This window comes from Oncorhynchus nerka, linkage group LG18 (assembly GCF_034236695.1).
Source record: "Oncorhynchus nerka isolate Pitt River linkage group LG18, Oner_Uvic_2.0, whole genome shotgun sequence".
Taxonomy (NCBI): domain Eukaryota; kingdom Metazoa; phylum Chordata; class Actinopteri; order Salmoniformes; family Salmonidae; genus Oncorhynchus; species Oncorhynchus nerka.
In genome coordinates, this window is record NC_088413.1 from 74,616,701 (window position 1) to 74,634,570 (window position 17,870).

A 17,870-nucleotide genomic window follows, 5' to 3' on the forward strand; every position below is an offset into this window, starting at 1 on the left:
TAGTCTTAATTCATTCCTACTTACATTTATGTGTATTGGGTATATGTTGTGTAATTTGTTAGATATTACTTGTTCGATATTACTGCACTGTCGGAGCTAGAAGCACAAGCATTTCGCTACACCCGCAATAACATCTGTTAATCATGTGTCTGTGACCAATAAAATCTGCTAATCACGTGTATGTGACCAATAAAATCTGCTAATCACATGTATGTGACCAATAAAAGTGGATTTGAAGTAAATCTGAGCTGAAAAAAACAAAATTTCAGGCTATTCAGTTAAAACAACTAGAGCTTGTTGTAATCTAAATTCAAATCTGGACTGGAGCATTTCAAACTGTCATTTTGTGAGGCGCAGCCGGGGAACTAGTTTTGTACTACGGCAAGTAGTGGGGTCGATAAACCAGAATTTGATGATCCTCCATCATCGTTTAAATCTTCAGTTTGGGAACATTTTGGCTTCCCAAAAGATTATAACGGTGATGGACAGAGAGCTGTGGAAAAAGGTTACCAGAACCACAGCACTCTCCTGACCAAAACCACAGCACTCTCCTCAATAGAACCACAGCCCTCTCCTCATTAGAACCACAGCACTCTCCTGACCAGAACCACAGCACTCTCCTGACCAGAACCACAGCACTCTCCTGACTAGAACCACAGCACTCTCCTGTCCAGAAACACAGCACTCTCCTCAGTAGAACCACAGCACTCTCCTGACCAGAACCACAGCACTCTACTGACCAGAACCACAGCACTATACTGACCAGAACCACAGCACTCTCCTGACCAGAACCACAGCATCTCCTGACCAGAACTACAGCACTCTCCTGACCAGAACCACAGCACTCTCCTGACCAGAACCACATCACTCTCCTGACCAGAACCACAGCACTCTCCTCAATAGAACCACAGCACTCTCCTGTCCAGAACCACAGCACTCTCCTCAACAGAACCACAGCACTCTCCTGACCAGAACCACAGCACTCTCCTCAACAGAACCACAGCACTCTCCTGACCAGAACCACAGCACTCTCCTGTCCAGAACCACAACCCTCTCCTCAACAGAACCACAGCCCTCTCCTGACCAGAACCACAGCACTCTCCTCAACAGAACCACATCACTCTCCAGAGATACAGACTGTCTACTTCACTGAGAAGAACCAGCACCAACACAACACCTCCAAGTTGAAACAGGAAGTGCATCACCAGACATTAGAGCAGAAGAACACAACAGGACAACAAAAGCTTATGCAACTGCCAACACCTCAAATATGTTGACACATTTACACAGACATTGCCTCAGTATACCAGAGGAAGAGAAAAAAACGCAAAGAAACAACAACACAATATTGACTCCCCTCTGCATTCAAGCAGCCCTTGGCAACTCATTCTGACCAGACCATAGAAATTACAAGAGCGATAGGTAAGCTATTTTGTTTATATTTTTTGTAGTCTTTGGTTTATAGCCACGAATATGCGCCCACACTTCCCTCTTGTACCCATTTCATCAAACAGGTAGGCTAGTACCCACTCTATATTATTATTCAATTATTATAATATATTTAGATATGACATTACAGAAAGGGGAAGGAGTGGCCATATATGTCAAATCTAATTTGATGGCGCCCCAATCTTTAAATATTTCTGTTCCTAAGAAATTTGAGCTCCTGGTTGTAGATGTGTCCATAAACCAGAATACACATTTATTTGTTGCTGGGATTTACCTGAAGGGTTTTACATGACGTGTTCTACTCTGATTTAGCCGCTATCTCCTGTATTCCTGACCCTTAGTTGGCTCTAGAACATTTCTCCTTCATGTGTATTCCTGACCCTTAGTTGGCTCTAGAACATTTCTCCTTCATGTGTATTCCTGACCCTTAGTTGGCTCTAGAACATTTCTCCTTCATGTGTATTCCTGACCCTTAGTTGGATCTAGAACATTTCTCCTTCATGTGTATTCCTTTGGCAGATAAACACACCCCTTTTAAACAATTCAGAGTCAAAGATAGATCTAACCCTTGGTTTTCTTCAGGGCTATCTGAGCTCATTCAGATGAGAAATCGGGCCAGACTGGCATCATAACTGAGAAGAATGGGCTAAGTGATACTTTCAATCACTATTTTATCTTGGCACGTTTTTTATTTGTGGTTTAATTTACCCTGGACCCTTCCCTCTGCCAGCCTCAAGCTGACTCAACATTTAACCCGTCAACCTTTACTGAGTCTTTGTTTTCATTTCATCAATTTACTAGCACACATTTATGATATGCTAGATGCCTTGCTTAAAACCTCTTAATAAATGTAATGGCAAAATGGCAAAAATAGATTTCCATCTAAATAGACATACTCAAAAGTAACTGCTCTTTCATGTGTAACTACATGATTCGGACATTCACAAATACTTTGTATATTTGGAAAGAAGACATCTGGGAGATTATGAGGAAATGATAAGAAAATAGATAAGAGTTACATAGCTTAGAATAAACAAGATCAAGCACACACAAAAAGATATTACGAAACGTGTCCAGCAGGGGTCAATTCTGGGTCAGGTATTTTTTACAGTTTACATTAACAACATTGACTTGTCTGTAAAAAATTGTAACCTGCACTTGTATGCCTATGATACTGTTGTGTGTGCTATTGCCCCCACAGTTGACCAGGCTCTATCAGAACTACAGTCTGCATTCATTGTATTAATGAAAAACTTTATTAACCTGAAATTAATATTGAATGTAGGTAAAAACTAAGTATATTTTGTGCTCTAGAGCGCATAAAAATAACTCTGATTTAAGCATATGTACTTTGAATGGTGTCCGAATTGATTGTGTCCCTGCTTACAAATATCTGGGCATCTGGAACGATGACAAGTTGTCTTTTAAAAAGAATATTGATGAGTTAGTTAAGAAGCTGAGAATAAAAATGGGTTCCTATACAAATAAATAGGTCCTGCCTCTCGCTAAATCGTAGAAAGCAGGTTATTCAGTCAACGTTCCTATCTATCAAGGCACAAGGTGAAACCCAGATGCAGACACTGGATGCCGATGGTTGGAGTCTTACAATGTTTATTAATCCAAAGGGGTTCGCAAGAGGATGGTCGTGGACAGGCAAAGAGGTGAAAACCAGATCAGAGTCCAGGAGGTACAGAGTGGCAGACAGGCTTGAGGTCAAGGCAGGCAGAATGGTCAGGCAGGCGGGTACCAAGTCCAGAAACAGGCAAGGGTCAAAACCAGGAGGACTAGAAAAAGAAGAATGCAAAAAGCAGGAGAACAGGAAAAACGCTAGTTGACTTGGAAACATACAAGACGAACTGGCACAGAGAGACAGGAAACACAAGAATAAATACACTGGGGGAAATCAGCGACACCTGGAGGGGGTGGAGACAATCACAAGGACAAGTGAAACAGATCAGGGCGTGACACTCTCGGTCCTAGACTATGGCAACATCCTCTATATGAACGCATCGGCCACTTCATTAAAGCCCTTAGATGCAGTTTATCATAGCGCACAACGCTTTATATATTCCCATCAGTATGCATATATTCCTGCTACCAGTCAGCCCTGTTTACATGTATATACAGTATTACTACTAGTATATTCCCATCAGTATGTATATATTCCTGCTACCAGTCAGCCCTGTTTACATGTATATACAGTATTACTACTAGTATATTCCCATCAGTATGTATATATTCCTGCTACCAGTCAGCCCTGTTTACATGTATATACAGTATTACTACTAGTATATTCCCATCAGTATGTATATATTCCTGCTACCAGTCAGCCCTGTTTACATGTATATACAGTATTACTACTAGTATATTCCCATCAGTATGTATATATTCCTGCTACCAGTCAGCCCTGTTTACATGTATATACAGTATTACTACTAGTATATTCCCATCAGTATGTATATATTCCTGCTACCAGTCAGCCCTGTTTACATGTATATACAGTATTACTACTAGTATATTCCCATCAGTATGTATATATTCCTGCTACCAGTCAGCCCTGTTTACATGTATATACAGTATTACTACTAGTATATTCCCATCAGTATGTATATATTCCTGCTACCAGTCAGCCCTGTTTACATGTATATACAGTATTACTACTAGTATATTCCCATCAGTATGTATATATTCCTGCTACCAGTCAGCCCTGTTGACATGTATATACAGTATTACTACTAGTATATTCCCATCAGTATGTATATATTCCTGCTACCAGTCAGCCCTGTTGACATGTATATACAGTATTACTACTAGTATATTCCCATCAGTATGTATATATTCCTGCTACCAGTCAGCCCTGTTTACATGTATATACAGTATTACTACTAGTATATTCCCATCAGTATGTATATATTCCTGCTACCAGTCAGCCCTGTTTACATGTATATACAGTATTACTACTAGTATATTCCCATCAGTATGTATATATTCCTGCTACCAGTCAGCCCTGTTTACATGTATATACAGTATTACTACTAGTATATTCCCATCAGTATGTATATATTCCTGCTACCAGTCAGCCCTGTTTACATGTATATACAGTATTACTACTAGTATATTCCCATCAGTATGTATATATTCCTGCTACCAGTCACTTGTCAGCCCTGTTTACATGTATATTCACCTATCACACTGACACTCTTACACACACACTCACACACTTACACTTATATACCCCGCTCACCACCACACACACCCACCACTTATGTTGCTGCCATACTGTTTACTATTATTATTATTATTATCACGTTTCAGATATGACCCCGATGGAGACAGTGTCGAGGAAACAAACGTTTATTTCTGAAACAGGGGCAGGCTAACGAGGAGCAAGAAACAGGCAGGAGTAGGGGAACAAATGCTGGTAGGTTTCACGAAAAAAGCGAACTGGCAACAGACAAACAGAGAACACGGGAATAAGTACACAGGGGATAATGGGGGAGATGGGTGACACCTGGAGGGAGGTGAAGACAAGCACAAAGACAGTTGAAACAGATCGGAGTGTGACACATGGAGCGAATCCTTACCACCGCTACACCTAGCTATCAGCAGAGACTTGTCTGACAGCCTCATTTACTGCCTTTTTTAAAACATAGCTAATATGTCTGACTTGTTTAAACACATGTGGTTTCTAATGGCAATTGAGATGTACAAGCTATGGCATAAAGGAACTGTGAGCAGATAAGAGGCAATCTGTCATTTCAAATAAGATAATGAGTGAGCTAAGACAGACGTAGTCAATATAACTATTTGTTCAGCACTTTCGAAATGTACAGCAACATAATTCAGAACATGGGCCGTTCTTACAGTATTCTCCCTGTATTCCAAGTCAGAACCGTAGGATAAATAAAGGGGGCATATAAGCAGAAAATGAAAGCTCTTACAATATTTGATGATAACATTTCTTTAAAACAGGCTATAGGCTACATGTGCACCACAAAGTCAGAGCAGTAGGCTAAGTTATGAGGTGGAAAGGGACCAAATTATTAGGGTGAGGCACATGGGCTACTAACAACTTACTACACAACATACACTTAGTATTGCTTTCTTAGCGCCCGCATACATATCTCCCTGGCATAATACATCATTTATGCAGCAGCACATTTTTGGACTCACCTTGTTGTGCTGTACAGTCAAAATACTTAAGGGGCCTTTCCAACAATGCAGAGATACAAATAGACAAAAATAACACAAGAAAAAAATACACAATGAGTAACGACAACTTGGCTATATACACAGGGTAGCAGAACCTATTCGATGTGCAAGAGTATGAAGTAATTGAGGTAGATATGTACGTATAGGTAGGGGTAAAGTAACTAGGCAACAGGATAGATAATAAACACAGCACTGTATGTGATGAGTCAATAGAGTTAGTGTAAAAAGGGTCAGTGCAGATAGTTAAATAGTTAAGCAATAGCTACCCGGACTAACTATTTAGCAGTCTTATAGCTTGGAGGTAGAAGCTGTTCAGAAGCTGTTGGTTCCAGACTTAGTGCGTCGGTACCGCTTGCCATGCAGTAGCAGAGAGAGCAGTCTATGACTTGAGTGGTTGGACTCTTTGACAATGTTTAGGGCCTTCCTCTGACACCGCCTGGTATAGATGTCCTGGATGGCAGGGAGCTTGGCCCCAGTGATGTACTAGGCCATACGCACAGCGACTTGCGATCGGATGCCAAGCAGTTGTCATATCAGGCGCTGATGCAGGTAGTCAAGATGCTTTCTTTGGTGCAGCTGTAGAACTTTTTGTGGATCTGAGGGCCCATGACAAATCTTTTCAGCCTCCTGAGGGGGAAGAGGTGTTGTCGTGCCCTCTTCATAACTGTGTTGGTGTATGTGGACCATGATAATTCCTTAGTGATGTGGACACAAAGGAACTTGCAGCTCTCTACCTGCCCCACCCCAGCCCCATCGATGTGGACGGGGGCGGAGTCCACGATCAGCTCTTTAGTCTTGCTGCCAGGTCTCTGACTTCCTTCCATTAGGCCATCTCATCGTCGTCGGTGATCAGGACTACCACCCAGTGGCATGTATTCATGGATGCCAAAGGAAGCCAGGCTTCCCCAAATATTTGACCAATAAAATTTAAAAAATTTACAAAATATTTTTTTGCAAGTGGCTGAATGTCACCGGAGAAATCATCTGAGACAGAAAACAGTGCCCCTCTGTCTCAGTATGTGTAGCCCAGTATGTGTAGCCCAGAATGTGTAGCCCAGTATGTGTAGCCCAGTATGTGTAGCCCAGTATGTGTAGCCCAGAATGTGTAGCCCAGAATGTGTAGCCCAGTATGTGTAGCCCAGAATGTGTAGCCCAGAATGTGTAGCCCAGAATGTGTAGCCCAGTATGTGTAGCCCAGTATGTGTAGCCCAGAATGTGTAGCCCAGAATGTGTAGCCCAGAATGTGTAGCCCAGTATGTGTAGCCCAGAATGTGTAGCCCAGTATGTGTAGCCCAGAATGTGTAGCCCATGTATCTCGGGGCTGCCGAGTGGCACAGCCATCTATGGCACTGTATCACAGTGCTAGTGGCGTCACTACAGACCCTGGTTCGAAAGCGATTCTGATCTAACCCTATATTGAAGTTCAATATGTAGCCTAGATGTAGGCTCACATTAACTAGCTAGCTAGCTTAGCTGGTTCATTGTTGCCCTTGCGAGGAAGTTAGGCTAGCAAGCATTTTAGCTAGGTAGCCCATGACAGCAAAAACTTAAAACGTGTACTGTATGACAGATCCATAGGCTGTTTTGCCAACATGAAAGCGAGGAGGATGACATGGCGTTCAACTAGTCTACAAGCAGTGTAAGATAAAAAACACACACACACACATACACACACACACACACACACACACATACACACACACACACACACAGGTGGTGTAACTGGTAACTGGTATGTCTAAAGTTTAGTAAAGATGTTAAGTACAGTGGGACTTTTTGTAAAAGGGCTTTATAAATGAAAACATAGCAATGTATCAACCAACGTGACATCAAAGCGGGCCAACCAATGTTCTGGTAGAGAATGCAGTGATGAGTGCTAAACCTGTCGGCAATATACGAAACATCTCAAGGACAATCAATGGAAACAGGATGCTGCTGAGCTCTTTTTCGAGTCTCATAGCAAAGGGTCTGAAAGCTTACGTAAATAAGGTACTTCTTCTTTTTATTTTTAAGGCTGTAACATAACATAATGTGGAAAAAGTCAAGGGGTCTGAATATTTTCTGAAAAGCATTGTATAAGCTTGTTTTGTTCCAATGTTTGTAAATAATGTAATTGCAAGCAAACACTCTATAGACTCATAACACGGTTAAAACTATCATTTTGAATGGCCAGTTCTTGCATTCATAGCTCTGTCTATGAATTTGAAAATTGCTTACATTTTTCTCTTCATTATTGTTTGAACTATAGATTGCCACTAAGGATTCTTCAATGACGGAATGCAATCTACAATTGTATTGATTTACATAATGTCTTGGAGTAAAGATACGACTCATTGCAATGACTGTGTACTCAGTACTGTAATGTACTCGGGCAGAATGTTTTTTTGTTTTTTTTCTACCATAATGTGGATTTGATCATTCATCAGATTTACCCATATAAACTTCTAATAAATGGATCAGTGTTTCTTTATCTGTGCTAAGTTACACAAATATCTATTTTTAGAAGTATAGTTTGTCTTTGTGATTTATTACTCATCTGATTACAAGAAAGCCTGTCCCTCTTTTCTTCAACCTTGAATGAGATTTATTGTGTCAGCTATTGTTGCCTGCAAGTCACCTTAGGCAAGTGAGCGCAGAGCTGAAAGTTTCCTCATTAGTTGGAGAGGTTCTAATTTTGCATCGTGGCTTACCTTGAGTAGATCATTAAAAAAAGGACATATTTTCACATTTTTTTTTAGGTTTCTTTGGTTTCACAAGACTTCCTTTCGGATGATCAAATTCTCCTATTGAATTTAAACAATATATCCTAGTTCATTTAATGGCACAGTGATACTCTATTCTGCACCAAAATGGCATAACACCTTGAATAGGTTGTGTTTTTATAAGCATCCTCTTGACCTAAAATGCTCTTTAGTAAATTATTCAGACAACAGACTGCAACTCAATTAAATAATTGTAGCTGGATTTGGGAAGTTGCTGGGCCCTGGACACTGCTCATGAATTAAATGTATATGACAAAACGTTAATTCATTCATTTTATATCTACCATCAAAAACCATGCTGGGATAATCTGTCCATTGATGCTCCTAGACTACTTTGAGTCTGGTATATCGTTTAAAACTTAAATCAAATGGGCATGCACTACTACTGTACCACTGTGAGTTGTACTGTAGATACAGTGGTTGTGTCCTTCAGGCCGCATTCAGGTACATCACAGTCATTTGTTTTCTTACATTTTGTTTCGGCAAAAACACGGTAACTTCAGATATAGTCTGGGATGTCATCATGACATCAACTGCTACAGTTGTTTATAAGACGTTCTAACGATTTTGAGCATTCAGGTAACAATTTTGAATACTTTTAGGACAATGAGCAAACCATAAAGTTAAAGAGAGAAAAGATTGTTAACTCATCCCTGTTATATCCTGGTAAGAGATATCAGTCCTTTTTTTGTCCTAGTTATTTAACAACAAACTGTACTGGTACCACCCACATTGTTGATTACAGTTTATATACCTGTCTGTAACTGTTAGTAGAGTAGTGCCAAGCTGTAGTGAAATGTCCAATTTTCCTACAGTACAATAGCATTAAAACAATGTGTTGCCAATTAAAACTGTTTAGTTCCATCTCTGATGTATGTGTTTGTGAAGATAATGAGAGAAGATGTACTCTGAACGATAAACATGAAGAAACAGCACTCCATCCTGTGTCTTTTGACCAATGAGATGAGAATGTCTTATTTAACGAGATGAGAAAGATTAAAATAACTTGTTAATCCTCAGTGACTTGACTGGCTGCCGGTTGCCCGAGCTACGCGGAGCCCACTGGGTAGTTCATTCAAGTTGAAGAGGAACACTGCTCCTCTTTGATTCAGAGTGGGGAAGAGACACCATTTTTATTTAATACAGTATGAGGGAGTTATCAGGGGAATGAATCTACACGGGGAAAGGAAGCCAGCATAGATGGTTATAGTGACTTTCCTTATGATATTCCGTCAGTTGTGGTTTCTGAATCACTTCTGTCTCAGTATGCGGGAGGCACTGGCTGTTTTTCCAGTTCGGCATTGTCCTCAGATGAACCACGTGAGGCTGCCAAGAATCCTGCACAGTTTATAGAAGGTAACTGGGTTAGAAGCCAACTTTTTTTCTACTACAAAAAAAACCTTCCTATGGCAAAAGAGGTAAGGTTTTTTTTTTTCTTTCAATACACTTTTGTTCAGCCTCTGTGGGAAAGTGGGGAAAGATTTAGGTGATACACAAAGCAGGTATGGGGAGGGTGGGGAAGGAGGGAGGGCATTATGACGGCGAGGTAATGAGGAGTCCTGTGTGGTGGAAACCCAGCAAACAGGGGACGTCCTGAGGACAGTCGGCGATGTTCCCATTAGGTCCCTTAAGAGTTTTGGCGTGATATTATCCCTCTGAAGTTCTGAGAATGTTCTAAGAATGTCACGTGATGGTCTCAAGGGAACGTTCTCATGGGGACCTTTGTCTAGGTTCCCTGTAAGTTCCCAGGATGTCACTGAGGACCATTTAGGACATTCATTTTACTAGTCCTTAGGACATTGCATGATGATCCCAAGGGAACATGATGGTCCCAAGGGAACGTCATGGTCCCAAGAGAACACTAGTGGGATAATGTCGTCCGAAACCCTCAAGGGACCTAATGGGAACGTCAGCACCCCCCCCCCCCACCAGAGATGCCCTTAAAACAAGGTAGAATAAGGAAAATTCCAATCTGCAGGCAAGATCCTAATTTTCACACTGAAAGGACATTATTGGTGTTGACAGAGGGAACACAAAAACAGATGCATTTTGGTACATGCTCAAGGCAACAGTGAGAATTTCTTGCATAGAGAGAAGGCGGTGTCATGGGCACAGCTCTTGTTGCATTGGCTTAAGTTAGTGCTGGTCTAGTCTGGTCCAGTCCAGGCAGGGTGACTCAACAGAGACCGTGTTGTCGTTTGCCCCCTTACTTGACTCCATCTTTGGCACGGCTCATGGTTATCTTATGTCGACATAAATTGTAACACTGGGCTTTATCCATGGCATCGGAATAGAATTGAAATGTCTGGACCAGAAGACATGTCCATGTCAATTAGAAATAGGCTAAATCAGATATATGGAATGGAGGAAAGTTCAATGCATGTCTGGATTACTAAATCAAACTTCAGAGACATTTCCTTAAAGAGTGATAATAATTTGAAAGTTGCTATAATTGCTTGTCAAAGATGAATGAATGCCTTTCTACATTCTATTGATCTGAACAGGGGCGTCGGGGTCATTTATTGGATCATCCAGACAATATAAAGCTGTATTTCCTGTCTTTGATTTCCTGTCTTTGAAACAGAACTGCATGGCATTATGACGCCACAATTCTCTCGTTCAAATTCATCTTGTCGAACAAACTGCACAGAGGACATGGAGCAATAAGAGAAACTGTTCGGGAACGGATGTCTGAATCAAAAATCAATGTTCTTATCATTCACCTAGATGAACATTTACTTCTGCAGTTTGGATTCATTTAATCAACGTCTGGATTACCCAGAAGTTGCAAATATTCAGCAAAGTGTTTTTAGTCAAACAAAATACTTTATACATAGTAATATTGATACACTACTTGTATCATGTTCAACCTACATTGACTCCAACATTGACTCCAACGTCAGCTTTGTCCCTAGACAGTTAGGATTAGTGACTTGATTTGCCATTTAAAAACATTGAGTTACAGTGAGAAACCCACAGACAAATACAGTATCTATGACACATGGACTACAACTTGTATCCACAGGGGTCTTCATGCCTGGTTTACAGCTGTTATGTCCGAGGTCAGATAGTGCTCTTTTGTTTACAGTAACCGCTGGTTAAAATGTTATTCAGTAACTACCTGCATGTGTTTTTCAGGCCTAGAATGCATTTGTTGAGGAATGGGGGGCACGAATCACATACAGACTGCAAGTCAATCTCTGCAAAAGATGCAGATAAATAATAGTAAGAGAACGACTAGATGTAGGTAGACTATAAATAATAGTCATCTGGAACAGCTAGGTAGATTATAAGCAATAGTCACCTAGATAGATGCAGTAATGCAACTCTATCCATCTCCATAGGAAATATATCACTGCAGAAATGAAACCGTTGAAACTGAACACTGCAGTGTTTCTTTTCTTTATGTTTCTGTATCGGTGTGTGATCTTGCTCTCAGACTGTGCTTCAGTACTGGTTACAAGTCCTCAGAATGATAGCCAGGACCACAGATTTACATAGTATATTGAAACTTTACGTCCATTATTGACAGATGGCTAATTGCAGAACCTTCTATAGCCTGCCGTCCTTGATCATGATCAACCAATCCTAAACTATTCTGTTTCAGCAAAAATAAGTTTCCAGTCAGAGGCATATTCAGTATCTCTTGGAACAATATTTATGATTTGTCGAGTTAAACGAGTCCTTCGCTATCAAATAAGCTTTGAAAACACATTATTATCTGGGGTATCCCATTTTCCGCAGGTGGGCTGCCATTGTAGTCCATTTTAGACTGTGCAGTCACCCGAGAGTAAGCTATCACGTAATCTTCCATTTCTACAGGTGTAAAATGTGAGACCCTGGATAAAAACGTGTTTTAAATGCTTGATCAACCAAAGTTGATGTTTGATTGATCTAGGAGGCCAGGTTACAGAAGCTTCCACAACAACGAGCCATCTATAAACAATGGCTCGTTGCAGTACGAAGCAAGGCCAGGACGTCCTACTGCATTCAGAGAGCAGATACTGAGTAAAAAGTCTGAGAATCTGGTGATCTCAGCAGGGACTCAAACTGGCCATCAGTCAACAGGTCCCATTAACTGGGCCTGGCTCTGTTGAAGCACAAACCTTGTTCATGAGCAGAAGTTATCAGGCCAACATACACTATATATACAAAAGCATGTGGACACCCTTTAAAATTTGTGGATTCGGCTATTTCTGCCACATCCGTTGCTGATAGGTGTATAAAATCCAGCACACATCCATGCAATCTCCATAGACAAACATTGGAAGTAGAATGGCCTTACTGAAAGTGCTCAGCGACTTTCAACATGGCACCGTCATAGGATGCCACCTTTCCAACAAGTCAGTCAACTGTAAGTGCTGTTATTGTGAAGGAGAACGTCTAGGAGCAACAATGGCTCAGCCGTGAATTGGTAGGCCACACAAGTTTACAGAAAGGGGTCGCTGAGTGCTGAAGCGCGTAGCGAGTAAAAATCGTCTGTCCTGGGTTGAAACACTCACTCCACAGTTCCAAACTGCCTCCGGAAGCAACGTCAGCACAATAACTGTTCGTCGGGAGCGTCATGAAATGGGTTTCCATGGCCGAGTAGTCGCAAAGAGCCTAAGCTCACCATGTGCAATGCCAAGCGTCGGCTGGAGTGGTGTAAAGCTCGCCGCCATTGGGCTCTGGAGCAGTGGAAACACGTTCTCTGGAGTGATAAATCACGCTTTACCATCTGGCAGTCCGACAAACAAATCTGGGTTTGCGGGTGCCAGGTAAACGCTATCTGCACCAATGCATAGTGCCAACTGTAAAGTTTAGTGTAGGAGGAATAATGGTCTGAGGCTGTTTTTTATGATTCGGGCCTTAGTTCCAGTGAAGGGGAATCTTAATGCTACAGCATACAATGACATTCTAGACGATTCTGTACTTCCAACTTTGTGATAAAGGTTGGGGAAGGCCCTTTCCTGTTTCAGAATGACAAATGCAAGGTCCATACAGAAATGGTTTGTCGAGATCGGTGTGGAAGAACTTGACTGACCTGCACAGAGCCCTGACCTCAACCCATTCGAACACCTTTGGGATGAATTGGTACGCTGACTGCGAGCCAGGCCTAATCCCCCAACATCAGTGCCTGACCTCACTAATGCTCTTGTGGCTGAATGGAAACAAGACCCCGCAGCAATGTTCCGACATCTAGTGGAATTCCTTCCCAGAAGAGTGGAGGCTGTTATAGCAGGAAAGAGGGGACCAACTCCATATTAAAGCACATGATTTTGGAATGAGATGTTCAACGAGCAGGTGTCCACATACTTTTGGACATGTAGTGTATCACACTGCTAAGTATTGCATGATCTTGGTCAAAACTCATAACGAGTGAAAACTACTTCTACTTTTCGATCAATCATATCCCTTCCGAGTGGCGCAGCAGTCTAAGGCACTGAATTTCAGTGCTTGAGGCATCACTATAGACACCCTGATTCGAATCCAGGTCGTATCACAACCGGCCGTTGATTGGGAGTCCCATAGGGCAGCGCACAATTTTGCCAGGGTCGTCTGAGTTTAGCCGGTGTAGGCCGTCATTGTAAAAAATAATTTGTTCTTAACTGACTTACCTGGTTAAATAAAACTTTTAAAAATGTCAGGGGTTCAAATGGGGAATTCCCACACACTTGGATGGTGAAAAGATTCACTAAGCAATTAAAAAATATATTTATTTTTTTGCTAGCCTGGTTACCTGTTGTCATTGGTTGTCATACCATACATGACATACCTCTAGAGCAGTGGTTCCCAAACTTTTTATAGTCCCGTTATCCCTTCAACCATTCAACCTCCAGCTGCGTATCCCCTCTAGCACCATGGTCAGCGCACTCTCAAATGTTGTTTTTTGCCCGCCACACACACACTATATGATACATTTATTAAACGTAAGAATGAGAGTGACTTTTTGTTACAACCCGGCTCGTGGGAAGTGACAAAGAGCTCTTGTAGGACCAGGGCACCAATAATAATATTATAATAATCAATCATTTTGCTCTTTATTTAGCCACCTTACATATAAAACCTTATGTGTGTGCTTGAAAGGATAAACATAACTCTGCAGTGTTGGGTTGTATTGGAGAGAGTCTCAGTTTTAAATCATTTTCCACACACAGTCTGTGCCTGTATTCATGCTAGTGAGGGCCGAGAATCCACTCTCACATAGGAACGTGGTTGCAAAGTGCATCAGTGTCTTAAACAGCGCGATTTGCCAAGGCAAGAAACTCTGAGTGCAGCCCTATCCAGAAATGTGGCAGTGGCTTCTGATTAAATTCAATATTCTCAGAACCGCTTGTTGCAATTTCGATGAGGCTCTCTTGTTCAGATATAGGTAAGTGGACTGGAGGCAGGGCATGAAAGGGATAACGAATCCAGTTGTTTGTGTCATGCGTTTTGGGAAAGTACCTGCGTAATTGCTCACCCAGCTCACTCAGGTGCTTCGCTATATCACATTTGACATTGTCCGTAAGCTTGAGTTAATTTGCACACAAAAAAATCATACAATGATGGAAAGACCTGTGTGTTGTCCTTGTTAATGCAGAGAGAAAAGAGCTCCAACTTCTTAATCATAGCCTCAATTTTTTCCCGCACATTAAATATACTTGCGGGGAGTCTCTGTAATCCTAGATTCAGATCATTCAGGCGAGACAAAACATCACCCAGATAGGCCAGTCGTGTGAGAAACTCGTCATCACGCAAGCGGTCAGACAAGTGAAAATTATGGTCAGTAAAGAAAACTTTAAGCTCATCTCTCAATTTAAAAAGAAATGCGTCAATACTTTGCCCCTTGATAATCAGCACACTTGTGTATGTTGTAAAAGAGTTATATGGTCGCTGCCCATATCATTGTACAATACATAAAATACACAAGAGTTCAAGGGCCTTGCTTTAACATAGTTAAAAATGTTCACTGTAGTGTCCAAAACGTATTTCAAGCTGTCAGGCATTCCCTTGTCAGCAAGAGCCTCTTGGTGGATGCTGCAGTGTACCCAAGTGGCGTCGGGAGCAACTGCTTGCACACGCGTTACCACTCTACTATGTCTCCCTGTCATGGCTTTTTACGCCATCAGTACAGATACCAAAGTCCATTTGATGTCACAAAGATGACCAGTACTTTAAAAAATATCCTCTCATGTTGTCCTGGTTTCCAGTGGTTTGCAGAAGAGGATGTCTTCCTTAATTGACCCCCCATAAACGTAACGGACACTCGCCAGGAGCTGTGCTAGGTCCACCACATCTGTAGACTCATCCAGCTGTAATGCATATAATTCACTGGCTTGTACGCAAAGCAGTAATTTTTTCAAAACATCTCCTGCCATGTCACTGATGTGTCGGGAAACAGTGTTGTTTGATGAAGGCATTGTCTGTCTTGTTTTTTTGGGCCTTTTCCCCCAGCATTGTCCCAGCCATATCCGCGGCAGCAGGAAGAATTAAGTCCTCCACAATAGTATGGGGCTTGCCTGTCTTAGCCACTCTGTAGCTCACCATATAAGACGCTTCTAGCCCCTTCTTATTAATGGTATCTGTTGCTTTCATACATGTCGTACTACTCAAAAGTAATCTTGATTCAATTGTCATGTGAAGGTTTCCTGTGAGAGAGTAACGGTTAATGTGATTGGATGTTAATTATTTGACTAGGCTACCTGTATTTGACATTGAGTTGTTATTTCGGCAAGTGGTTAGAGCGTTGGACTAGTAACCGAAAGTTTGAAAGATCAAATCCCCAAGCTGACAAGGTAAAAATCTGTCGTTCTGCCCCTGAACAAGGCAGTTAACCCACTGTTCCTAGGCCGTCATTGAAAATAAGAATTTGTTCTTAACTGACTTGCCCAGTTAAATAAAGGAAATTAAATAATTTCACTAGATGGTTTAATTTTATTTTTGGCAGTGAAACGAAGCTACTCAGGCGAGAGAAAAAAACTCACCCAAATGTATATTCCCGTTGGAAAATACAAATGTTTGAAAATGTGAATTACATTTTTATTTGGTGACCCGACGGCAGCGAATCAGGCTATATCAAATCAAATTTGATTTGTCACATGGGCCAACTACAACGGGTGTAGACCTTAACGGGAAATGCTTACTTACAAGCCCTTAACCAACAATGCAGTTCAAGAAATAAATGTATATAACAATAATGAGGCTAGATACAGGGGCTACCGGTACCGAGTCAATGTGCGGGGGTACAGGTAAGTCGAGGTCATTTGTAAAGTGACTATCCATAATTAGTAAACAGCGAGTAGCAGCAGTGTAAAAACATAAGGGGGAGAAGGTCTTCCTATGACACCGCCTAGTAGGTCCTGGATGTCAGGAAGCTTGGCCCCAGTGATGTACTCGGCCGTACGCACTACCCTCTGTAGCGCCTTATGGTCAGATGCCGAGCAGTTGCCATACCAGGATGCTCTCGATTATGCAGCTGTATAATTTTTTGAGGATCTGGGGACCCATGCCAAATCTTTTCAGTCTCCTGAGGTTGGAAAATATGTTGTCGTGCACTCTTCACAACTGTCCTGGTGTGTTTGAACCATGATAGTTTGTTGGTGATGTGGACATCAAGGAACTTGAAACTCTCGAACCGCTCCACTTCAGTCATGGTCCAAACACACCAGGACAGTTGTGAAGAGGGCATGACAACATATTTTTCCCCTCAGGAGACTGAAAAGACTTGGAATGGGTCCTCAGATGCTCAAAAAGTTATACAGCTGCACCATCGAGAGCATCCTGGTTGCATCACTGCCTGGTATGGCAACTGCTAGGCCTCTGACCGCAAGGCGATACAGAGGGTAATGCTGTCATGTACAGATAGATGATACAGTGCCTTGCAAAAGTATTGATCCCCTTGGCATTTTTCCTATTTTGTTGCATTACAACCTGTCATTTAAATGGATTTTTATTTGGATTTCATGTAATGGACATACACAAAATAGTCCAAATTTGAAGTGAAATGAAAAACATAACTTATTACAAAAAAACATGGAAAAGTGGTACGTACAAAAAAAGTGGTGTGTGCATATGTATTCACCCCCTTTGCTGCGAAGCCCCTAAACAAGATCTGGTGCAACCAATTACCTTCAGAAGTCACATAATTAGTTATATTAAGTCCACCTGTGTGCAATCTAAGTGTCACATGATATGTCACATGATCTCAGTATATATACACCTGTTCTGAAAGGCCCCAGAGTCTGCAACACCACCAAGCAATGGGCACCACCAAGCAAGCGGCACCATGAAGACCAAGGAGCCCTCCAAACAGGTCATGGACAAAGTTGTGGAGAAGTACAGATCAAAACAATATCAGAAACTTTGAACATCCCACGGAGAACCATTAAATCCATTATTAAGAAATTGAAAGAATATGGCACCACAACAAACGTGCCAAGAGAGGGTCGCCCGCCAAAACTCACGAACCAGGCAAGGACGGCATTC